General features: G+C 41.1%; 1 protein-coding gene across 32 annotated transcripts in view; it reads right to left on the bottom strand.

The window, feature by feature from the left end:
• The window catches only part of MBP (myelin basic protein), a 115,599-nt gene that overhangs the window by 24,942 nt on the left and 64,371 nt on the right, over nt 1–26,286 (bottom strand). For 3 of the 32 annotated variants that reach the window (XM_035550664.2, XM_050709273.1, XM_035550665.2), the window contains one exon: nt 4,983–5,066. The exons of 28 other annotated variants lie outside the window; for them this stretch is intronic. The gene's annotated coding sequence lies outside the window, so the exon portion shown is untranslated. Of the gene's footprint in view, nt 1–4,982; nt 5,067–12,359; nt 12,375–26,286 lie in introns of those variants that run through there. One more of the 32 variants, XM_050709274.1, reaches the window with a different exon arrangement.

Genomic DNA, 26,286 nt, shown 5'->3' with positions numbered 1-26,286 from the left:
AGGAACTGCAGCTGAGGATGTCTGGGTTCCAACTCTGCATTGAGATCATAGTGCTGTTCAACATTTGTCTTTTGTTGTTTAGGCAGTTCAGTTCTAATATTTAGACACAGTGATATGCTATGAAAGCCAGGGTCAAATAAAGGTCAGGCCAATTCAAGACTTGATTTCCTCGAAAACAGGATTCAACTATCTGGTGCTCAGCAGCATCAAGTAGCAAAGGCAAGTGTGGAAAAACTATTTAGCCTGTGGACCAGTGCAGGTCATCTGCCGGAAATACCAAGGCCGGTTCTGGCTCCTCTGCCACTGGAGGTGGTGCAGAGGAGCACTGCACCACTTGGTGTGCAGTGGGAGCACCTGCTGATCAAACTAAAAGAAATGGAGAAAAGAGGATGACAGAAGGGGTACAAACCAATAAACTGGTGCAGAGTACTGTTCAGCAAACAAGGTTACAGGTCTCTTGGTCATTTCCTAAGTGGCTGAAGAAAATAGAGTTTTCTGATCAAAATTCTTGAGGAGGTTGCACTTGCTCCCTCGAGTACCACTGAAAGGTACAGTCTAGCTCCTGTTTTGTACTTTGACTGGCGTGCAACTCACAGCAAAATGGCGCATCTACAGCATTTAGGCTCCAATAAATAAGTATTTAGGGTGAGGGAAAAAAGAATTAAGTTTGCATTACTCAATCTGAACTGCAAAGTTTGATTTTTCATTATGTGTGCTAAGATACAGCAGACAAAAAATGGCTCTCAGCCTAACTTCACTGATCTGGTTAGAAGGCAATATGCCATCAAGACATTTCACTTCACAGATCTAATTACCAGGTTTGTCTGATGCTTGTCAAATTGTTGGAAGTCAACTCTGACCAAATACTTCTGTCTGGAATATGTTGCATGCAGTATAATGGTATGGAAAGCAGTTGGTCCTAGCTCTGAACACAACCAAAGCCAATCTGCTGGTGCATTTAGCCTTTACACAACTGTTTTTCCCATTTCCCTAGCAAAACAAGTGCAGAGAAACGTGTGTCTCATAATACAAACCCACATGAGTTCAGTACTCCTGTTGTAGTGAGCCAAGAGACCACTTCCATTACAGCTCACTCTCCTCCCTCCCTCCTTGACAAAACTTATCACTTCTGGGAAAAAAATTCCACCCAAAATTTTCTATAGCTTCAATGTAACTTCATAGCACAGGATGAGTATTTGCAGAGGAAACTTAGCTTTTCCAATGAGTTTGTCAAATGTTAGTCCTTTGGACTTTTCTCCCACAAAAATGACAAACCATCTGCTAAGCATAACATGCAGTCCTTTGACTCTCTTCCCTCACTGCACACATTAGACATTACAGAGCATATAAGGCTCTTACCAGACAAGAATAAAAGGGTTTCCATTCCATTGATTAGCCCAGTAAATCTCTATCCTACTCTGACGAAGCAGTGAATAATGGGTAAAAAGTGGCACAATTTTCCTCAAACAACAAACAAAACAAAACCAACCAGCCAAAAAAAAACAAAAACCAACACCAAGAAAACCTTAGTACTCAAAATAGAGTAAGAAGTGGGAAGAAAAAACAAAACAAACAAAAAAAAACCCACACACATCTGGCCCAGCATAGGCTCTTAACTACCCATGTTACCTGCAGAGTCATATTTACACTTCTATTGAACTATGTTCAAGACCAAGTTTAATTCTATTGAACTAAATAAAAGACTATTAACCCAACACGTAGCATGGGATTAAAGATCATTGGCTAAGCATGCAGAAGAGGATTTTACTGCTGTTGGTAAAGACATGACACATTTTTAGAGCTGACATCTAGCTTGCATTGCTGTGGCCAGAAGAATGAAACACTCACTCTTAAGATTTCACTTAGAAAAGGCGAGGAGCCTGATAGATGCTGCTTTCCATGAACCCCTGCTGACTTGGGAATAGCAGTTCTCAGCCAACCCGTGCAGGCAGCATTATGCCATCCTAGGGCTACTGCCAGCCTAAAAACGGATAGATCACATATGATCTATTAATTGCTACACCATCGTTAATATCTGTCTTGGCATAGCTGCTGACTGCTCAAACATCTCACTGCTCCAAGTGCGCCCTGGCCCTCTCTCTCTGAAGAATGGTTGGTGCAGAAACAGAGCTTGTCCTTGCAGCAGAGCTCGCGTGACAACACAAAGGTTTTGATGGGGAGAAGGACAGTGCCAGGTCACATCTGATTACAGAAATACCTGTCTTTGCAGGCTCAGCAGGAGAATGGGATGACAGCGTGCCAACACTATTTATGCTCAGATTTTGAAGGAAAGAAATACCACATTCAGTCAGGAGGGGTTCTCTCTACTTTTGGTGTACTTTGTAGTAGAAAGCCATGCTGTGGGAGAAAAATTCAGTTTGCATAGCAGAGTACTATTCAGCAATTCTTTCAGATATTAATTACTGCACTATAAAAAACGTAAGTACAAATCCCCTTACTTAATTTCTGATACTAACTTAAAATGTATTCCAGAGCTGCTGAAAAAAACTCCGACGTTTGATAAACATTTGTGACATAATTCACAGCCAGGTGTTGTACTAGGTAAGGCGACCAGTAAAGTCTCCCTTGAAATGCCTCACAATCTGCTTCCCCAGGGGACACTTGCTGGCTGCCAAAGGTGTCTGTAACACCAGTGCTGTTCTTCTTTTGACACTGAGAAAAACAAACCTTCCATCCGTGCTGACCTGCCAGCTTCTTAGTTCCTTCAGTGCTCAAGGGAGGGTAGGTCTGACTGCGATCCAGAGATGCACCATTTTCAGGACTTCCCTCAGCTACATGAAATGTAGTTCCCAGAGCTCACAAACCAGAGTTGGAAAAAAAAAAAAAAAATCTATCTGTGAAGTAGTTTATCCCAAAGGTTACTGGTAAGAGAAAAAGGGTTACATGCACACATCTCTGTGTAAACAGTAACTGCCCGATTTTCTGTCGGTTCTTTCAGAAATGTGAGACTGACTAAGAGGGGAAAACAAAAGCCTTCAATATCCTGTAGGAACAGACCTTGGCTTGCGTGCAGCTGGATCTCATTTTGCTGCTTCTGGTCCTCTAATACCAATTTCCAGATCTGACATTTTGCTGCTTGTGGGACAAGAAAGGACTTTTGGATTTTAAGTACTGGGCCCAGTCACTGCACTCTTTATGCAAAGCAGCAGCAGCTTGTAGGGGTTCCATAGAATCTGCTTAAAGACAAGACACTTTTCAGTTGGTGGCAACTGTTTCAATGTCACGCTTATGTGGAGGCACACTATAAGATTATAAGCAACGCAACTAGTGAATTATGTTATTTAACAGCACATATCACGAGTCTTACCTGCTTTTCTAAATTTGCCTCTTTCAGTTCAGGGACCCAATGCCTAAAAACTAGGTGATAAACATGAAATAGAATAGATCCCTGTAGTAAGCAGGAGGGGTGCTGGTGCTGTGTGCTGGTGTTGCTGTGGTATTCTGTTTGGTAGGGTAATTACACTGATCTTTTCAGCTTATGTGGTAAAACCCAAACACAAGCAATGAGCAGATGAAAACATGCAAGAATGTGACACGTAGCTGGAATGGTGACGCTCTAATGAAAATGCTGAAGTCTTACCTCGTGAATTAGCAAACAGCACATAATTTTTACACCCCTGGCTGTAATTTAATGATTTGAGAAGATTGGTTCTATGAAACAAAAATTAAAGTACACAGTACATTCATTACAGTTGGGTTCAGCATAATTATTCCACCAAAGACAACTAAGTTTTATGGTATCACTGTGTAAAACTGAGTCAATCAGATTTTGGATATACCATCACCAGGGGTCCTCTCCCTGCAAAACTCTTGCTTATCGCGAGGCTTTTCACCAAGGGACATGTAACTCCTAGCGTCTGCATGTCAGAGATGTGAAAACACTTGCAGTCTGTGCAGCAATAGCTCAGTGCTGTAGTCAGTGCCCAAAGGCTGGATGTTAACAGGAAGCACATGTGGTTACTGTGGGCTGAAATGCGTTAACGTCCTGTTACCCACTGTGAGGGGCTGCTCTCTGGGAGCCAGCTTTTATGCTTGATGGAAGAAAAACAATGTCATGTCATCCCCGAACTTGTTTACTCTGTGTTAAGTATCCTCTTTTTTACTGAAGAAATTTAGCCCTTCACACAGATGCTCAATTAAAGCAGCAAAATGAGCTGTGACAGCAGCTGAAATAGCCTCGTTCATTATGGCCATGACAAAGGAAAGAGATCATAGAAAGACAGCCCACAATGTTTTTCAAACCATAGGAACAGCAGCGGTAATCGCATAGGAACTAAGCGTCTTCTTCCATTACAGATGATGCTGAAGGTATCAGAAACCAGAGGTACAACAAACCTTTTTTTTTCTTAAACTTACTCTAGAAGTCACACACTACCACCAGATTCAACATGCAAGAAATTAGCAGGGGGCAGGGAGGATGCTACATGTTTCTTTGTAGCTGCACTGAGCTTCATTTCCTCCTCTTCCCCTGTTCTAGTTGTGTTTTATTTATACTACAGGATATATATATTTCTGCAGTGAGGTGATGCATCTTTGTACGGAATTACCAGTTACTCTCAACTGCTAAAGTCTTGCAGAAAGGTTTTCTATCCATCTTCTGCCTTTACATGTGGAAGGTCAGTGCAGTTAGGTAAAGAAAGCTAATGATTTGGGAGTACATGGTACCAACTGTAACAAGAAGAAAACTGTTCCGGACTTTGTTACTTGCCTCCTGGGTGCTCAAAGGTGATTTATGCTTACGAGCACAGTAAAATAAAAGTAAAGTAAAAAGAGGCATTCAAAAAAATTAAAAATATTCCCCATGGAAAAGTTATTTTTGATGTCAAGGTTGCAATTAAAACCAACCCACTCGATTGCACTAGCTACCTTGCACCCTGCGTGTTTTCATGCAGCTGGTCATTGGTTATCCCTGCCACTGGCTTACAATGAAGAGACGAAGCAAAGCCCACATGGTGGCCTACCATTGTAGAGGAATGCAGCAGTGTAGGCCTGGCTTGCAGCCTCTTGCTCTTGTTTTCCAGAAATTCAGGCATTGCCTCCATTTGCTGAGGGTTACAAAAGAGAATACAGAAAACAAAAAAGCCTGTGGTTGAAACCAGTGGGACTTGCTATGGCAGAAATTTGGAATCTATGAGAAGCATGTGGCAATTCTCCATACAAGCCGCAGAGGTTTGTTGTTGGAGTTGTTTTTTTGTTATACAAAAAAACTTAAAAGAATTTTATCCACCCACCAGTTTCAAAGAAAAATGTTCCTTTGTTGTTACTAGAACATATAGGTTTGGTTTAATCTTAAGTGTCTCACAACGGATCCTCCCACAGTAAAATGAGCTGGGGCATCATTTGTAAAGAACAATGTTGTGTTCTTAAAGAGGAGAAATGAAATCACCTGTTTGATCCATCAGCATTTGTCATCCTTACAAATTGTACAACTGACCAGTAATAAACAAAGGATTGCTTGATAATTTTTCTTCTCTGCTACAGTCACATTGAGCCTAACTAATTGTTAGGTTGCAAAACCTGTACATATCACCCCCACAGAAGTAATAGTACAACAAAAGTACTAGCACTTAAATCAGATTTCGCAACAACTCACGTTATCTTTTGTATTTTGCACGAGCCACATTTTTCTGAGAAATAACCTATTCCCGTCAGTGCAACTGAATATACGGTAGTTGATTTAGTTTTCTTTCATAATGCCATAGGGAAGCAGGGCCTTAAAATCAGCAGAACTGTTGGTGAAATGAGTGAGCTAAGGGCAGTGACTGAACCAGCTGGTTCAAACCAGCTGTAGAATATAGGCTGTTAAAAATCATCACATAGCTAGCTCCTCCAAAACTGTACCTGGCGACATTACTGATTTTTCTTGACCAGGGGTTAAGTGTACATGTCATAGTTTATACTTAGGTAGAATGCATTGCAGAATAAAATACAGCTATAAGTTACATAAAATACAGTTATAAGTATGCTAACTTTAAGAAACACTGATTGTGACCACAGAAAAATTACTTACAGCACGAGACTACAAAGCCTTCCTTGGATAAGCTGCTTTTCAGTCCTGCAGAGTAAAACTGTTGATGTGTGTTAAGTTTTTCTGGCAATAACTACCTAGACCTAACCCCAAAACACTTCACAGTAGTGACTATAATGTGAACTACTGCATATGTAAAAGAATACGAATGTTTGTAACTCCCCAAAAGCCACAGTACTGATTTCATGCATGGTTTTGCGATACCACTTCAAACTTTGAATTCCAAGATAGATTTTTACAGAGCAGACCCAAAGAAAAAACAAATTACTGTAACGTGACTGCTCATCCCTAGAGAGATCAGTACAAGTTATCTATTTTGTTACTGTGAATTATCTGCAGGATGCTGTAAGTCAACATGCTTGAAATGTTCATGCATGCTTTTGGTATACAACGTTATATCTGGATTTCTCTCTTTTCACTATGAATGTATTTGAACTGAAGCTTTCACTAGAAAGCCCACTTGAACTCAGAGAGTCACCATCGTTATAAAATCTGCAGTGAGGAGAATTACTTTGGTAATTTTTAGAAGAAAAAATTTTAGAAGATCCACCAGAGTGCCATAAATGATATTCAGACCCTGAAGTATGTAATTTGCTAATATTTCTAAAAATATTTGAAATGTGGGGGCACAAATGAACCTATAGACCCTTTTACATTTTCTCTACAGGACTTGAAAAAATACTGAACACCTTCTAAAAGCCAAAAAAGGGCTATAGAAATGTTCAAGGCTGTCTGAACTGCAGTTCTCTATGGGCAGAACAATTCCACAACTGTCAGACCCTGTCATAGTCTGACATTATCTTCACTTTGGAATTAATTTTCACCTTACATATGTGGTGAAAGGACAGAGAAGCAAAAGCCAGCAGGAGTTTGCTTGAAATTTGGTCGCAGAGCTTGTCATATCCCAGAGACTAATGGATTACTCTATGATTTATTTTCTTTAAACTTATCTTTATTCTTCCTATTTACAACACTATTGCAAAACGTTAAGCTTATCATCAAGGATAGCAAGCTCTTAACTAGCTCACCCCCAGCCCAAGGCAGAGCTCTGTGCATCCCCACTGCTCTCACACGCAGTGCAACTGCCCTTCCTTGCCATCCCCCCATGTCCTTCCTGAAAAGCCTGTGTTCAGCCATGGTGGGTGAGCTATCCTGCCTTGTCCCTGTGAGATCTCAGTGAGATCAAAGCCCTGCCCAGGCTGTGTAGGTGGCAGCTCTCTACCCTGTGAGGATTCAGATCAAGAGCTGTACTTCCAGCTGTGTCCAAGATATAGGAGATGCAAGAAGATGGGAAGGCAGAGGCCCAGGCTATGACCCACATCTCCTGCTCTGCCCACGATGATGACAGGGAAAGAAGCTCAGACCTCTGTGGAGAGGAGACCCACATCACCAGGTGTTTCCATGAGGTACAAGACATGAGCACCTCTGTACCCTTTGGGAAGCAGAGAACCGGGTCATGAGGTGCACCTCCACTTCAAGATGGTTGGACTCGATGACCTTGAAGGTCTTTTCCAGCCTAGATGCTTTCATCATTCTACAAGATGCTGGCAATGACAGACAACTCCTGTCTGATATGGGAACGAACAGCGTGTGGCTGTCCATCTGCAGCTCCAGCTCTGCCTTTGACACGGACAGTAAGAAAAGCTCCTTGTGCAGCTGGGATACTGAAAGCGGTGCTGGCGACGGCAGCAGCCTTCGACATGCTGACTCTAGACCCTTACCAGTAATCATAAATTCACCTTTGGTGGCGTTATCTGGAGGGCCTGTCCATAGAAAGAGCCCCAGACCCCTGGTCAAGGGCTTTGGCCCAGCAAGTGCCCATGGTGTGTACAGGACCAGTCACTGCCACAGTGGCCAGGCTGCTTTTGTTCCCCACAGCACCTGGTCTCAAGCCTCGTATGGCACCAAGCAGACAGACCTCCTTTCCTGGGGGCATCTTGGTTTCCCTCATGGAGGAGAACCACCAGCCTGAATCACTGACTGCTGGAGAGGGCTTTGAAGGTGGTGAGGGAGACGGCAGAGCTGGCAGCAGGCTCGACACAAACCCAGGAAACAAGTTCCTGCATCAGGCAGGAGCTGAGAGGCCTCTTCTCTGGACAGGCCAACTCTACATTTTTGCTCCACCTCAGGCTTCCCAGAAAGACCTTTATCGCATTTTGGCAAATCAAAGGGTTCCCTCATCTTCTAAACTCAAGGAAAATGTACTTGTCTGAGCTTCCCCAACTTTCCTTATCTCCCAGCCTTTCTTTCACTAGTCTGTTAGCAGAGAAGAAGCCATCCTTGGCAGGACAGACCGGGACGAGTCCCTTCAGACACCCATTTCCTCAGCCACACTCTTCTACAACAGCAAACAAGCATCTCTTCAGTCCTCAGGCCTGGGCAAGAAAGAGCAACATCCCCAGCTCTGGATAATCAATCTGTATAAAACTCAGCACATCCCTAATCCCCCACGTCCCTGCTCACAACAGCAGCGCTGCTTTCCCTTATTTCTCTGGCCAGCTCTATCAGCAAGGAAACACTGCTCTCCTCCACAGCCTGCTGCTCTCCTCTGCTTTTCAGGTATCTGTCTGACGATTTCAGGCAAGTGTGAGATGGAAACAGCAGTTGGGGAGTTACTGAAGTGTAAACCATCATACTGTATTATGCAGTGAAGACTTTAAGAAAGAAAAATACCTTTATTTTTGTAAAGGTATCTTCTACAACCCCTGGAGATCAAACCAATGCCTTTTTTTTTTTTTTTTTTTTTTTTTTTTTTTTTTTAAGTTTACAAGACTGTTTGGCATCTGCAGGACTCAAAACTGAAACAATGTCAAGCTAAAACAATAAAATCTCTGGTATCCCACTCACTTCTAAACATTAAATACCAATTCTGAAGGGATATAAATGAAACATTGAAATAAGTCCCCCATTACATATATCTACTCAGCCATCTTCAGCTCTATAGATTTTGACTGCACCATTATTCTTGTAAATGCAATAGAGAGTCACGTCAGGCCAAACTCTTTGAATAAATATTTAAAACATTTTATCACCAGCATTGCCAAGTCTCAGCTACTGCTAAAATGGGAAAAAACATAATTCTGCCTAAAAGCTCAGCAGCTAATTGCTAATTAAAAAAATACAGTAAATTCTTTGCAAATGTGTCACTTCGGGGATGTTCAGCATTTCAGATTTTAGGACTTGGCTGCTTGACAACATTTCCTCCCGTGAAGGGGATTCTAGAGGTTCACTGTTGAAACGATCACCCTTAACTCTGAACATAAACCCAAAAGCCAGGTTACTCAGAGGACAAATTCCCCATGCCATATTCAAAGCCACGTGCAGAGATCCCCACACCTGAGCACATTTATGGTGAGGATGCTCCCGGGGCACAGAATCCCAAGGCTGTTTGGGGCTGGTTTAAAATCCCTCTGCAGCCCCTGGCACAAGGAACACAGCTCCCGGGGACCTTGCATCCTGCTGCCTGCTGTGACGGGAGGAGAACAGGATTTTTGTCACCATGTCCTGCCTTGCTTGTCAAAACAGCTTTGTTCGGAGGCTACATAATGGAGTACGTCAGCGCAGACCTAGGAACAGAGCCATGTAATTGCTGTGGCAGAATGAGTAGAGGGTATGAAAATATTGCAAGACATGCAATAAACAGTGGGTAGCTTGTTAAAATATTAGCAAAAAAAGGTTTCAAGGCCTTCATGTTTTTATAATGTACACAACTTCAAAAAAAGTTTTAGAGGTACTTTGGATCATAAAGCAATGATAAACCGTTCGGAGCCTTCTCAGAATTTTTAAATTATTATAAAAATTTAAGGTATCCTCAGTAATAAAATTTGGTATCCAAAGAAATATTTTTCAGAAGGAAGCTCTAATATAGGCCTGAAGAGTTTATATGAGATTTGATTAAAATGTCTGCCTGTCTGGCAGAAAAAAGACACTAGAAGGGAATCTTATCTCCAGAATTTATCATAGGGTTTACAGCAAGCAATGTCTTCTTCATAATAACCTCAAGTGCAGTCCTAAAACTAGAATAAAGAATACTTGAAAACGAGAAGGAAGTTCCAGCAAATGTGGCGATGAATACAAAGGACTAAAATAGTCTGCACGGATGGAATTGGCACAGGGTCTTACAGCACACAAATTATTCCACAAAAAAAATCTAAAATATTGGCAAAGAACTCAGACAGATGTTTGAAAGCAAGATATCAGAAAGAAAGAGATGAGTACTTCTTTTGATGACTAGAAGGTTAAAGAGGAAGACAAATTCAAACCTTTACAGCTGGATAGAAATCATCTTGTCCGCCTATCCTGCAATCAACTGTCAGCAATGGGCAGGGAATAAAGAAACACATGGCAAGAGGTCACATGGAAAGACTGGACTCAATGGCAAACTGCAGAATCTACAGCATTTGGTGTCTGGATGCAAGTCTTCCTACCTTGAAGGAAAGGACAGTGTTTGCACTTCCAAGCTGTCACAGCACCCTGCTGCTCTCCCACACCCAGAGCCCTCTCCCTTTTTGTCCCCCCCCACAGTTGCCAGTCTCTCCTCTCACCTCCTCTTCACCAAGCTCCTGTGCCAACGCTGCAGTCAAACCACTCTGCCGGGCATCCATCCTGCTCCACGATCCCTCACCATACTGCTGGAGGCTTCAGCAGGCTTCTTCTGGACCAAATTCTAAATTATCTCTGCACAGCAATTCAGCTCTGAAACCTCTCCTGGTTGCAAAGCCTACCTGCTCAGTACCAGTCAGAGCTGTTGACAGCTAGTACAGGCAGACAATACATGCTCACTTTTAAATCAAGTTTGAGAGTCAAAAGATTAAAATGCTCTCTCCCCTCACCTGCATTGTTAAATGCTTAAAAACCACACATATCGTAGATACTCCCTGACAAAATGTCTAAATTCAAGGGGTTCCTGTTTTCAAAACACAAATACTGCATAGGCACTGAAGGAAGAAACAGCTCATTTCTCATCCTTTTCAGGGGAACTTAAGTGGCTGCACTATCAGGGTGATCATACAGTGATGCCTTCTCCATGTCTCAGTTAAAAATAGGTTTCTTCCCATTTCGTTTTACAACAAACCTTTCTATGAAAGGAAAACACAACATTTCTGCATTGGCTGATGGAAGGGACAAAAATTAAAGCACAGGTTTACAAAGTAGGCTGGTACCATCTGCACAGCATGAAATCTCAGATTTCTAGAAGGTATATTTACAGAGGGTTTTCTAGATTGAGAGCAGCTCAATCTGAAAAGCTGCTGACAATGAGCTGAAGCTTAGCCTCATGCTGACGTGGTTTCCCTCTGCCAGCAGAAAACAACGTAGTCAAGTTCCAGTCCCACCACATGCCTGAAGTGGACAAAAGTGTGGTGCACAGACCTACTGCAGGTTCTTTCCACAGATTTAATTTTCAGCACACAGCACAGGCACTAACTCCTCAATATTCTTCTCGTAGAATATCAAAGGAAAAGCAGGAGATGAACTTAGCACAGAGGTGGTCAGCTTTCATTACTTTAAAACCCTTAAGTGCAGCTCAGCTACTCTCCTTTGTTAGAATTATTTGTAAATCTAGTGCATGACTGAATCTTCCACTGTAAAGTCTATTAGCAAGGACAGCGTACTTTTATACTTTTTTATATCCACATTCTGAGAACAGAAAAACTAAACTTCTCTAGCCCTCTTACTCTTCCCTGGTAATTGCTGCTTATTTCAAGGTCTGGATGCTAGATACTCTTTGAAGAAGCTCTGACAACTAAACCTCTCCAACCTCCAACAAGTTCTAAAAGCTTCCAATTGTCAAGTTTGCACGTTTTTTCATCTTTGAAAGTAACATTTAAGGTCTTAGTCCTATTCTTCTGCACCCCATTGCACACTATAGCAATGAATGCCCAGAGACCAGCCTTGGTTTATATATTATATATACATATTACAATAAATTGAGGCATATTTAATATAGAGCAAAACAGTAATAAAAGTAAAAAGCAATGATGGTAGTGTCAATTACCATCCCCATCAATTCAGCAAGAAAAATCTGTCGTATGAAAACAAAATTCCTGATGGAATCACTAAACATATTCATAGGGAAACAGTTTGCTTAAATCAATGCAATAATAAAACAAATAAATCAAACATCATGAAAAAAAAATGAATCCCATAAGAAACCTTAGATTCTTAGTTGACAAAAGCACAAGGTAAAGGGCCCCAGTAGCATATCCAGGCAGCCCCAAGACTCCGTGGCATTGAGGGAATGTCAACCTCAATAAAAAAATAAAGTGACCATAATTTACACAACTCATCTCTTAACTAAAGACATACATACCTAGTGTTTCAGTTGGATTTTAGCTAGTGTCCTTGGATACAGTATGCTCTTAGTCAGAGGAGATCTAGGAAATTATTAGGAAATCCCAGAGATGTTAAAGTAAATCTAGGCATAAAACAAAAGTTCGTTTCTGCCTTTGAGCCAACCATCTGTAGGAACAGTGCTTTAGATGTCTTCTCTTAATATTTTAGCATCTAACCTCAGCTATTTCAGGTCCTTTGAAACTCCATCCCACTCTCCATTATTACAAACCACATTATATATACACTTCTAAATATGTTAATAAATCTGTTCTCATATAGACAGGAGGTCACATCAGACATTTTCTATATACTAACAAGCCATTGGTATTAGATTATAAATACTAAGGTTTAAAAAAGAATTAAAAACCACTTTTTTTCCCCTGCTGAACACTTGTGAGCTGTACCATAGTCCTAAATGTGACTCAATGCTATACGACGAACAATGGTGACAAACTGTATAAAACAGCGGCAGTGATCGATGGTACTTTGCACAATATCTGCTTTTCATTAGCAGCATTCTAAGAGTGAAAAACTGCTTGCACAGTACCAAGCCTTGTACCAGTTCGTGGGAGTTACTGCTATTAAAAAAAGAGAAGAAAAGAAAGAAAAAAGAATTCACAAACTTTTTACAGGCTCAAATAGCAAAATAAAGTCACGTTTTATGTGATGAAGAGCACACTCAACAAGAAGAAATATTAGTTGTAAAGAGTAAAACTATAGCACGATAAAGGCACACAATCTGAAATATTGTATGAACACATTTTTCCAAGTGTAAACTGGGGATGTTCCTTTCTATCCACCCAGGATACACAAGAAAGAGGAAAACCACCACTTCCAGAATAATTTACAGAGCCTGTGAGTGATGTGTTAGGTCACGCCAGGACCATGACAGGGCACTACACGTACACCAAACACGCACATTCCCCGTTACCCTAAGTGCAGGTGCAAGCCTGGGAAGCCAGGCAATACCTCGCCTCCCTTTTGCGAGCAGAGCCCCAGGGCAGCCCAAGTCCTGCCAAATCCCTCGGCACCCTGCTGGTGCCTGGAGCAGCCTAGGTGCTGCCCCAACCTGCGATTCGCAGCCGCGTGCGCGTGTGCCCGCGTGTCCGAGCCAGTGTGCATTTCTGAAATAGACACAACAACCCTGCCTCAATTTGTTCGGCAGGAAGTTTTCATTTTTCTACCTCGTAGGAAGCTGTGGAGACAACTCACAAATGGTATAAAATGCTCCATAGGCAGGAAATAGCTGTGTTATCTCTGAAAATGAAAGGTCATCTATTTTCCAGGTAAATGCTTCAGGGGCATTTCTGTATCCACAAGCTGTGGCTGTCTGGCAAAATAAGAAGTCTCTCCTATCAACACACTCTACACTATCTGTGTGTGTCCTTTGGAAATACATAAATAATGCAATCTATTTATAAAGCTCTTGTAATTTGGTTCAGTTCTCAATTTAGGATGTAGTCAGTTGTGGTGAAATCACAGACTTTGGTTACCTGGAGAAACTTGGGTAACTGGTGGAGCCTTCCAAGGGGGGTCACAGGCTCCAGGAGTGCCGTGTGCTGGAAGAGGTAACTAGAAAATTGCCCATGTGTCTCCAGATTGGTGTTCATAGATTAGCGAACACACCCAGACAGGGTGCTGAGCACACCAGCAGGCTCTGCAGCCTCTTTCCGCCGTACACCCAGAAGTTTATCTGCCAGCATTCGAGGTCAGCTCTGCTACAGGGCAGCTGTCGCCTGGGCTCAGACTGCTGGAAAATTGCTCAGTTGTGAGAAAGAGCTGCAAGAAGCCTCCAGGGCTGGCTGGCCGCAAGTCACGGTTTTGTGACACCCTCGGTGACACTACAGGGACAGCCATGCCTGCTGGTCACCGGATGGTGTCCAACCCTGACAGCCATCCCTGCTCCTGCTCTGCTCCGCTCCTGGGGCACTGCTGGGCTGAAGCTCTCTGGTGTGAGGTGCCAGCCCCGCTGTCACCCAGGGTCCCAGCCTGCCTCCCCTGCCTGGGCAGGCCAGTCCTACTGCTCCCTTGCAGCCTGGAAGCGTCAAAATGCAAAACAAGACAAATAAACCAAAACAAAACCAAATACAGTTATTGTGGAGTCCTCCTTTGTTATCTTTGGCTTTCAGACACCGGTGAAAGAAAACTAATCAGTGTCCAATCTGATAAGTGCAAGAATAATAGAGGATTCCATCTTGTTTCCATCTGCAACTGTGGTTTACACAAAGTTGCTTCCAGTATGTGAGTTATCCTAACTACATAAATAAAATGAGACACTTAGAGAGGGGTTGAACCTCTAGGATATCCCTTCCAGCAGCAAAGAAGCCCACTGGGGATAGTATTACCTGAGAGATGAAAGCAACAAGAAAGCAATCACGTGGTGATTAACAAACCAAGAGATTTGCTTCTTACAAAACGTACGCGGTTCCTAACTAGGATAGAAGCTTCCAATTGCAAAAGCCTAAAGCTCTGACTGCTTGCCTTTCAGAAAGTGTCATAAAGAGGCATTTACTGAAACAAATTCCCTCCTCCCTACCCACACCTCCTCCTGACAATCCTTCTTGTGACATTAAGACAGGCCCATCAAGCAACAAAGAAATCAAGAGAGACCTAATGTTTGGAACAGAAGAACATCCCCCCATTTCTGAATTCAGAGTTTTTTATTCTGACAAGGAAAATATTTTCTTTGTGCCTGAAAGGAATAAAATTAAGGACCATGTTTTCTTTGCAGGTGGCTGACACAACTTGGTTGAAATCTGTAATTGTCAAATCATCCTGTGCTTCTACTGATGGTATAAGTAGTGTGTTGCACTGCGTACAGAAAATGAGAAGATACAGGATAACTTGACTTGTAGCTGTAAAACACTGCTAGCTTGGCATTTAGTTTTTCTAATATAAATCTGACTTACGATTCATAACAGTTTGACTAGAAGATTGCAAGTTGAAGTCATGCTGGTTACATCTTTTTTTCTTTCCACTGTCAGGCTTGCCACACTTCATAAAAAGGCTTCAAGCTTCCTGCATACGGTAGGAGTGAACTGGAAGAGCAGTCCGCCTCTCACTAATGTACTGTGGGTGAAGTTGTAGGGGGCAGGCCGAGTGCTAACGATCACCACCACCACCACCACCAGCCAGCAGAAAGACTGCTTAATCTTTAGCCACCGTTGTGCTCACACTGCAGTGTAGATCTGCTCATTTTCCTGAAGATTATTTCCACTGGTCTCCAAGTCATTACAAGCCATCTATCTTCACACAAGTGGCAGGGCCTGAGACATCCACCCCAGTTCACTTGGACGTAACATAATTGCATGGGTACAACCAGATCTCGGCTTTGTTGAGCCATTCTGCACCTGTACAGCACTGTCAGTACAGCCACTGATACACCTGAGACAGTGTGTGCAACACAACTACTTTTGCACCTTTTTGTCACCACTAATCTGCATGCACACACACACAAATTTGAGGTTGTTGGTAAATGCCAGCCTACCTGCTGCCTGAATAAAGGTAATTCCTTTAACAAACTCCAAGCAAATGCATAAATGTCAGCAAAAGGTAAGGGTGGATGCACTCCAGTGCAGCAGCACCGTGGCCCTGATCAGTGCACCAGGTTACCTTCTGCCAGTGAAGCTGCTCACAGTGGGAAGAAAAAGCTTCTCCAACAGTAACAGAGCACGAGCATTAATAACTCGGGAATAGCAGCAGGTTTAGCGAGCTAGCTCAAATATGCCTTGAACGGTAGCCAGAGAACGACTCAAAATGAAAAAAAAAATAAAAAGAAACAGAGCTAAAAGGTCAGTGATTGGAAAAAGGAAAGTTATTCGAAGAGACTGTCTTTGCATGTTTTGTAACACCAGCTGAAAAAGAGCAAGAGGCTCTGCTTTTGAAAAAATGAATACCATTGCACTTGAATGCTGACTGGAGAGATGCCAGTGATGCCAGCGATACCAGAGAAAACAGCTACAGCAATGTCTTTTCCTCCTCTACAGAAAGCCTCTTTGCCTTACTCAGTTTGTAAAGTCTTAAAAATATGACTGAGTGAAACTCTTCTACTTCTGAAAAGGCGCATATGTATCAGGGACTACTGGCTTCACCCGTCTGACAGGAATAGCTCAGTGTCATGATTCAGAACTGAGCTGATCCCTGCTTGGAAAACACTATGGGAAACACACGGAAAACACATTCCCCCACTTGGAAAACACACTCCTTAAGTCTTTCCTGCATCCACTAAACCCAAACTGTAAACTGATCAAGGCTACTGGTTGCTGTAAATCTCAAAAATAAAATACAATAAACAAAATAAAATAAGAACAGCCTCTTCCATACCCCCAGTGATCTGAGAGTAGGAAAACTGCCTTTCCTGTTTATTTTTTATTTTTTATATTTGATGTATTCAGATTATATAGCTGTGCTGACACTATGGGGCAGGATGTGAGCTCTGAAGTCCTGTCATCAGCCTGAACGTTCAGGTTTCTGTGAGATGGAAACACAGACATAAGCAATCAGAATTGGGAAGGAAGGGACTGCATGCACATGAGTGCAGGGAGAAGCCAGCACACAGACACAAGAAAGAGCTGGAAAGTGTCCCTGGGGTCCTGCAGTTTAGAGGCATCCTGTGCGTCCGGTTATTCCTCCACTTCAAAAGAAGAGAGAAACACTTCTTTGTTTTTAATAGTCTGCATATAATCATTCAGCAAGAAAGAATTGTAAAGTACAGAAATAAATCTTTAGATTCCAGGACCAGCTATATGCTTGATCAGCCAACTTTCCTACCCCACTTGGGACGCGAACACTCTGGTATTGTGTCCGTCAGAAGCAAGCATCTGGAGAGGACTGAGCCAAGCACTCAGAGCTTTCCACCCATGATCACGGTCGGTGTGAGAGACACATGCCATGAATTTCAGACTGAGATCCAGCTGCTGGAGGAGGAGGAGACGCCACTCACCCTCTGTACCTGGTTCTTTTGCTTCTCCTCTCCTCCTGCCTCACACAGGCATAACAAAATCACAGTTCCCTAAGCTGATATGTCCCTTCTTGCAGCTTGCAATGCAATGCATTCACCTGCAGCAATTTATAAGCAAGCGGTCTCTAAAAATGAAAATAAATATTTTTCTAAACATTGTGCAGTTACTGCCTTAAACCACCTCCTTCTTGGAAAAGGCTTTTGCATTTGAAGACAAACACTGATAATTGCTAGTGAGCAAACTTTCAGCTTTGTCACTGGTATCCCAGGTTGTTTTGGCAGCAAAGTCTAATGGAAATTAAAAGCAAACAAGCAAAATGTTTAATCGCCCTACTCTGAAAATGGGCTGTGTTTGAAATGGGGCGTTTGGCGGGGCTGGCAGTAAAGCAACGGCTGCTGAGTTTTGCTTTTGGGGCAGGTTTTGCTTAACCAGCCCCTCCAAAGAGATTGCAGCGTGCTCAAAAATGCGCTAGTAGCAGAAGTACAAAATTAGGGCTTAGCCAAGTGAAACTGGATGTTACAGATGGCTGCTGTACACGTGCTTCTACCCATCTCACTTGGCTGTCCCTAGTATCGTTTTCACAAAACTCCACACAGCTAGTGGCACTATTTCCAGTCAAACTGAGAAGTTTAGTGGTGTCAGTATTTCACCTTTCAGCTTCAGCTCACGTACAGCCATACCTCAGTTATTTTGAACTTCAACTTGTCCAAAAAAACCCTGTACAGACTCCCAGATTTCAAGTTATTTTGCATATCTGAGCTCCCAGACCATGATATTGGCGGAGCGTTCATTACTTATACTTGCATGATCCAGATTCTTCTAGTCCTTCCCTTCCATTTACAATTTTGTTCTTAGAGACTGAGCTGTGAAGGTAGAAATGTTTTAGGATATTCTCTAGAGCTCACATCTCTGCTTAGTGTTCTTCATTATTTACAACACATATGGTTTATGGTTTTTCAGATACTTTTTCCAGAGCATTAAAAAAATTTACCTTGGGTATTTCAGAAAATCCACCCACATCATGGAAATTGATTGCTTAACTTTTTGATAATTATTATTTTTTAAATTTATTTTGTATCAGTTTCATACTCAAACAGATAGGATAACGTTGTCAACTTATCATGCATTTTCATCTGTGTTATTTACATTTCAAATCTGAAGCAAGATACTAACCCACAAGACTCAAAATACATTAAGAAAAAGGAAAAGAAGGTCAGCAGTAGACTCGGACCCTAAACCTACTTGTTTGCATACTGAAAGAACCTTGCAGCAGGATGCCAAGAAGAGTGGATGTGCTAAATGCCCATCACAAAACATTCAAAACCAGCATGGATTTGTCCCTTGGGATCACAGTTATGCAGCACTTTGTTGCTACCTAAAAGACTCATTAGTGGACATGTTCTCCTCCAACAGGAGGAAATAAGATTGAGAAGGGAGAAATGCATGCGGCTTTTATTCAGCAGGTATCACAAAGCACAGCTTGTGGTAGACCCTTCAGCATGTGATCATTAAATTCAGCTATAGCACTTTAAAATTTCCTTTACTGCCCATAAGATATTTCCAAGTCAAAAACTGAAAACACTGTGTCCAAGACACCTCCACCCAGGCCTGCTAGGTGAATAAATATGTAGTTGATGGGAAAGAGAGAGGAAAAAAACAAAACAAAACCAACCAACCAACCAAAAAAAACCAGAACATAAGACAATGTATAAAGAATATCAAATCAAATATCAAATTGATATGTCCCCATTTCCAGCCTCGGGCACTCCAGCAATGCAAACTCCAACAAAGTGCATTTCCTTATTATGAACGGCTCAAAGCCAACTGTCAGCCAGCCTCTTTCGCTACTAAAACTCCACTGCGAGGCTCTACTTTAACAAAACCCAGACTTCAATTTTCATTTTAGACAAGATATAACAACACAGGAAATTTGCAGCAATTTCGTTTCTATGAAGAAACATTTAACCGCTGTGCAGAGGAGCAAAGTTCTTGTTAAAAATCAACTACCTCATTAGAAGTGCAGACTACCAATGTCTCAATCTACCCAGAGCTTGATTTCAGACCAAGGAAGCTTCATGCACACATCAGCCTGATTTGGCTGGGTTTAGTATCACAGAGGGGTTCTGAAGCAGAGTAGGACGTACCACAGGTCGCATACAGTTAAAAGCTGATACTGGATTTTTCTGGATTAGTAAAAGCACAACAACAGATGACAAATACAATGCTTTAACAGAGCAAAAGTTTTCTAAAACCAGCACCAGCAATAAGGACAGATTCCAGACATATTAATGGCCCAAGACTTCAGATATGACTCGAGACTGAAATTCATTCCCTTTCCTAAATAGTGAACATAAACCTGAAGCATAGATAAATAGTATAAAGTAAAAAGATGCTCCTTGGTCTGAAGATGGCAAGCTGGAAGCAGCATCAATTTAATGAACAGGGAGAGAGGAATAAAAAACACCAAAACAACAAAACAGTAAAACTAACAAACACGAGGAATATTAGCTTGAGGCCCACACCAATGGCTTATGAACCACGGACAGGTGCAGAACTCTATTCAGACAGCTGAATTCTCTACACACTGTCCATTAAAATGAAAAGCAATCTTTGACATGTTCAATGTTGTGCACTCACAAACCTCAACATTATCTCACGAAAATGGCACTTTCAATTTCCTTAGCTGTTGGCTAATCCAGATACTGCTTCAGCAGACGTATTAAGAAAGATAAAAAGATGCTAACACATTAAGTTTCACCCAGTTTACAACTGTGATTTCTCACGTAGCATCTCCGAGGCCATGCACTGCGTGTGAACACCCGTTAGGATGTCACTTGTCACCCTTCATCCAGTTCGCCGCTCCTTCCTCCCCATCTTCCACAACTGCCAAGAGCCAGAGGAAGGCATCAACCCCAGCCTAATAAGCACGTAGTCGTATTCATGATTTGCAACACAAAGGTTCAGAACCGGCATGTTTGCTTAAGATTACAGCCTCCTTTGAGATTTTAATAGGGTGTGGGCATTGCTCTAGCAAAAAAAAAAAAAGTAAATGTAAGCACCTGATCTTAATTTCAAATCCGTGTAATTTGCAATCTTCTATTCTTCCTTTTCTAGGATGAAAAAATTAGGTAACGTGAACATCCAAAGGAACGCAGAATATATATTTGTGTGTGCATTGTACTGCTGTCTAACTGAGCAACAGTTGTGTATCCTACACATACATGTTTATACATATAAACATGATATTTGTTTCCAGATTCAAAGCAAAACTACTGAACGGCTTTACTTAACATTTTTAGAAATTCTCAGGTTAGCTAATTCCTTTGCCCTTTGAATATATACATATTCAAGCCCTGTAAATTGGCCAATTGGTCTATTACATGCTTAGGAATCCGACGGCAAGCCTGTACTGCTTTCTTTAATTTTCAGCTTTTCAGAGACGCCATGTATTGCTAAAACCATTTAATAAAAGTTCTGTTGATAATCATAAAACCAAGATACCTAATCCCACATTATTAGATGCAGCTACAGAGGCTCAGTCACAGTAGGTTAAGAAGATCTGTGAATTACAATGTACAAGTGATCTGTGGTTTGTGAAATGTACTTTATGGTGCAAATACTTCAGTGATATTTTATAGCAGAAGTATTTTTTATCCCTGCTGGCACAATCTTAATGAAACAATTCTGATTCCTAAGCAATTGCAAATAAAAACAGCCTGTCTAGTAAGCAGATTAAAGACACAAGGTCAGACTCCAATTTTAATTTAGATTTAAATTTCTTTCATTTGTTGAGCAGACATGCAGGGATGATGATATTTTCAGTACTGGAAAGTGTGACCAACTTGTTACAGAACTTACCTAGTGTTGTATTTATAATTTATTTTACCGTTGAGAAAGGGACTGTGCTTGTCTGCATTCTCATTCTGTGCATTTTAGGCCCAAAATCTGCTTAAAGACTCACAGACTATGCAGACTTCTATCAGAAAAGAATATAGTTTGTTAGAAGAAGCTTTTTACATGAAACTTGCTGTTTCAAGGATGAAGTCTCAAGTTTTGACTAGAATTTGTTATTACAGCAGAACGGTCACAACAGCCCCATGCAGTGCTATTAACCCAAGTCATCTCAATAGTAATTCATCTGTCCAAGCCTGGAATATTTCCTAGCACATGGCTTGCAGGATCTCACATTTGGGATATATCCTGTCAGTTTGTTACAAATAAAAAATGGCCTTTAAAAAATACGTATACCTAACTAACTTTAAAATTGACTCTTAACATAGGGACTTTTTTTTTTTTTTAAACAAAAAAAAACACAAAACAATTCAGGGATGCAAGGGGTGATGGAACGGGTAAGACTGTGTAGCACAGTTGTGTTAATTGTGGTAACACCCAGGTTAATAACCAAGGAGAACTTCGGGTGTTTGTTAGGAGAGTAGCTGCTAGAAAGCAACTGAGATAGATTTGACCCCTGGCAGCAAAGAAAGACCACAGTGTAAGGAGGGGGAGAAAATAATGAAGAAAAGGAATGAAGCAGCCAGATGGAAGGACGCAAATGCAGCAAAAGAAGGTCTGACAGAGAGAAATGGAGCAGTAGGTGAGAAGAACACGTGGGGAGCAAAGCAGAGGGAAAAGACTGGTGATACATAAGAGTGGACAACAGCAATATAATACCATAGTCACATAGTGGAACAATACATTGGAGAAATGACCTAGAGCATAAGAAAAGCCCAGCTGGTAATTCACATTCTGTTTACACCAGGAGGGTTTTAAACCTGATTAATGCAAAAGTGGACAGAACAGAAAATGGATTGAAAAGAACAAGCAGCAGGCAGGTGACATCTTTGGAAAAAAATCTGTCTTAACCTGAAAAAAATCTTAAACGTATTTTTGCTGCAGCCTATTCCGCTAACATCAGGGATGCAACAACAGATTATGGTTGTATTCCCTGTCTGCCAAATCAGTTGAATTTGAGATCCTAACACAAAGGTAATATACAAACTCTGACTTTTCTCCTCTGAAAGAAATGATGACAACCAGCAATCCCATTGTGCTTTGTTGCTGCATAATTGTTAAAGAAATGCTTTCCGACGCCCTGTGAGAGGGGGTACTATCTCGAAAGCTCAAAGGGATCGTTCATTTGATCGCTAAACATAGTGTTATTCTAACCACTCATGCACTCAGAGAATGCCTCTATTCTCATGTTCCCCTGGGAGTTGAGATCATCTGAGATATGCCGGCTATCAAATATAAAGGCTGAGGTAGAACCGCGGGCAGGATTGCTTAAGTGAAAGCTTTTCAGAGACCTGGAATTCATCTTCTGCATTGTCTGATGACAGCTGAATCTGCAGACCACCAGACTAAGTCCGAAGGCGCGAGTGTACAAGAGAGCCTTTATGTATGGATTTCAAGTTTGAGAGCTTGCGTGTCGAATAGTGCAGCAGTTTTAAGAATGACAAAATTGATACAGATGTGTTTTAAATCTCAGATACACGTGTCTTTCCCCAAAGCCATGGGCAGAAACCCGTAGGTGCCTTTTATCCAAGGCTGTTAGTGCAAGCAGATACTAACATATAAGACAATACATAAATAAATATCTCTACTCTCAGAAAACATGCACCAGGCTAAAAAGCTGCACACAGATAACGCAGTTAACAAAGCACGAGGTTACTCCATGCTGTCTTATCCTACCTTCTCCTACAAATATACGTCATTTTACTTGCAACCTTTTGAAGTTTGTTTTACATTATTTCATTTTTCAAGTCACTAAGATGGTCTTGTGATGCATTTTTGATTCCTGAATTGCTTTGTTAAAAACACTGTTGTTCACCAGTAATCTTAAAAGTGCTCAGCCTCTTACCTGTACATATATTAATAAAATAATAATAATAAAAAACCAACAATCACCACCTCTGATCCAGGTCATTTTAGCACAAATAGCATATAAGAAAGAACTCCAGTCAGTACTACTATGTAACAAAGTCTACAGAAGACTGACACACTTCCCAGTTTTTAATGGAGATAAAGCAATTGTCTATGCATCTCCACTGTGTGCATATTACCATCCTCAATTAACACACAAAACAGCCTAGATTCCACTGTGAATTAAATAGATACATATGCAGTGCATTAAATGAGCATAAACGCAGCCTGACAAAATCCCCCATCAATCTAAATTCTCCTTTTCTTTTTTTTCCCTCCTTCCAGTAACATGGCTTACTAACTAACTCGTGTGCAAATATTATCTTGAAAATAAATGTACTGTTGTAATCGTGACATTTCAAGAAGATCTGAAGGACTCTTAAAAACCTACACTTCGTGCAAATAAACTGCAATTTTCAGAAAGATGTGACCTCATTTAAACTTCCGTGTCCAGGAAATTTTGGGATACTTCACTCACATTAAAATATAATTATTTTTATACATATTTTTCTTCTAAAATTATAGATCAAACAAAATTACACATTTCAGATCTCTTCTGTCCAAAATTCTGAGACCCTTCATACCAAAATCCTTTTTAATCATTAATTTAAAAAGCCAATTAAAAATAAGCAAAACCATCATATGGATCAAATGTTGCTGTACTTCCTCAACGAAAAGAAGTCTGTTACATTAAAAGGGCTATATTTGTATTTAAATCAGAAAATCTGAATTATGAATCTGGCCCTAAAAATATTTAAGTCTTTATGTAGCAGTTGTGCATCCCAGCTATGTCAATACACGTAGACTAATATAGATGGTGGGGAAAATGCTTTAATTTTAAATAGTTCCCTGTGTCCAACCAGCTTATACTCAGCATGCGCATGAATGAAGACATAAGCCTTTTCTCACACTCCATTCCCGATAAAAAACACAATTATGATATGCTGAAAAACACAGGCAGCCCACTAGAAAAGTCAGATATTTGTGTATGTCAATAGTGATTTATTACAAAGAGGCCGGGAGCCATGATAACTAGCCAAAGCAGCGTGCAGTTTTGAGCAGCATGCTGATTTCAAGACATTGACTTACTTTTTTTTGAGGGAACAGCTCTGCGTGCTATCTTTTTCTTACTTTCTTTTTACTGGAATCTCAAAAATAACTTCCAAGAACATTCAGACTCAGAAATCACATAATAGGCACCTAAACTTTAAGTAGAGCTAAAAAGGGCCCTTTTACAAGGGACGAAAGAAAAATTTATTAGAAAAGGCCTCGTGTTTTCACCGGAGGAGACATTTGTAATGAACGCATACGTTAAACAAAAAAACCCCGTGGGTGGAAAAAATGTAACTCAAACTACTAAGGCATTTTTCAACCCTTATAATTACTTACAATTGGAGGAAAAATTGCGAGTCAATATAAAAAGATTGTTGATTAGATGGATAGGAAAGAGAAATTATTTAACGGTTTGCCTTCAGGGAAAACTGACTGGCAGAGCTATGTTGGTACAGGGAGAACAGTGTGGCTGTAACTGTGTCCAGAGGAGGAATAGCATGTACAGAGGGTGCTAATGAAGCACTCATGTAATCAGAGTAATTGTGCTGCTGTGATTGTGCTACTGAGTTTTCCCAGGCAGAACAGGCTTTATGCTCCAACTGCAGTTCACCTGCAAAAACCGCAGCACTTTGATTCTTGTACTGCAGTTAGAGAGCAACAATCTCCTCGGTGCAAAAGCAGTTTGGTGGAGGAAGTACTTACTCTGAGAAAGGGGAATCAGCTGTCACAGCCGCAGAGTGCCTTTCTTATATTCTTTATGTTTATCGATCTACAGGATGAACGAGGTCCTAGTCCTCAGCTAGGTGCTTCTGCAGGATGAACAACAACTGAGATAATGCTAGAATGACTCTGCACTTGGACTATAATACTTTAGGAATAGAGGAGGAAATCATGGACAATATTTCAAGGTATATTCCTGATTCTGCTGAAATCTGGGGAAGTTCCTCTGTTTAGTTTCGTTAATCATTGTCCCCTAGCAAGGCGGAGGACAAATTTTTCCACCAGGCAGTTTTCTAGTCACTCAAAAATAACACAGAAATCAAAGGATGGCCTGAAAGAAAGTAAAAGGCAACAGGATAACATTACTAATGTGGCAAAGCCCTGCTCATTCCATAACCTTATCTTAGGAAACTGAAAAAATGGAACATTTCAGACCTGACGAATAGGTGACACAGAAGAAAGCAAAACTACATCACATCTAGAACTACTCCAGCTCGAATAGGCTTCGCAAAAAATCCAGTCCACTTACAACAATAAACGTCAGAAGTGTACTTCAAACTTAGCCCTTCAGCAGTTCACAAATAAAATTTTCTACTCAATAGACTCCAGCTCCCCTAATCCACTTAGTCCCACAGCTACCCGTTCGACTTTGGGTTGCAACACATCTACAGACAAGGAAATGGAAATGTTCGTTCTGCCTGAAGCTGCCTCGGCAGCATGCAGGATGTCTGATGTGACAGATGGTTTTCTCAAGTCTGCTAGCTAGGTCGAGAAGTTCACCCCCCATGGACCTAAGATCAGCATCTGCCTTGTTAAAAACTCAGATATAATCACTGCATAGCTGTTGAAATCAGCAGAGTTACTGTACTGAAAAAAAAAAAAAAAGGAGCACGTGCTTAGATAAGGCAAGTAAGAGTCATCACATCCTGATTAAATAAGTGGGATTCCCTAAATATTTCAGGGCAGAAAAGTTTCTCGAATGTTCAGTATCTGTTTTGGAAGCATCAATGTTTTCATTTTGTCTCCACTGATTTCAGCGAAACCAAGTCTATTTATACTAATGTTATGTGGTGACTTAGTCAGGTGTCCAAAACCTGTCATTCTTTTGCTCCAAGAGGCATATTCAATCACTTTTCCCCAAACAAAGATTCAAAAGAAAATCTTATTACAGATCTTTCAGAACAAAAATCAGAACTCTTGTGAATTTTTTTTATCTGTAGCCAATTTCTGTGGCAGTCACTTGAGACGAAA

This window comes from Cygnus atratus, chromosome 2, assembly GCF_013377495.2.
Source record: "Cygnus atratus isolate AKBS03 ecotype Queensland, Australia chromosome 2, CAtr_DNAZoo_HiC_assembly, whole genome shotgun sequence".
NCBI lineage: Eukaryota > Metazoa > Chordata > Aves > Anseriformes > Anatidae > Cygnus > Cygnus atratus.
This window is presented reverse-complemented; position numbering and strand designations above follow the sequence as displayed.